The following is a 307-nucleotide window of genomic DNA, read 5'->3' as shown; positions in this document are numbered from 1 at the left end:
AAATATATGAAGATATGGAAAAAGATCCTTAAATTGTTACTCAATTTTTTCAGGCCACTTGGGGTAAACCTTGTTTTGTAAAATAGTGAATTACTTAATATTGAATGCAAATTTTTCCCATAACGGGGAAAAATGGCAAAGTAGCTAACTTACTACTTTATATTATAAAATGAAGTGATTCTGTAACATTTTTCCACTCATAAAGCCCTTTTAGGAATCCCAAGTGTGCCCAATATGTCAAGTGTGAATACTAGATTGAGTTAAAAAGATGTTTTTAAATATGGGACTTAGCCCATTGTTATGCCAG

The 307-nt window shown here is 31.3% G+C and overlaps 1 protein-coding gene across 1 annotated transcript in view; it reads left to right on the top strand.

Moving 5' to 3' along the window:
* Positions 1 to 307, top strand: part of LOC119587964 (adenylyl cyclase-associated protein 1-like) — a gene marked incomplete at its 5' end in the record, with an annotated part of 6,943 nt that overhangs the window by 954 nt on the left and 5,682 nt on the right.

Source organism: Penaeus monodon, chromosome 23 (genome assembly GCF_015228065.2).
Source record: "Penaeus monodon isolate SGIC_2016 chromosome 23, NSTDA_Pmon_1, whole genome shotgun sequence".
Lineage (NCBI taxonomy): Eukaryota > Metazoa > Arthropoda > Malacostraca > Decapoda > Penaeidae > Penaeus > Penaeus monodon.
This window is presented reverse-complemented; position numbering and strand designations above follow the sequence as displayed.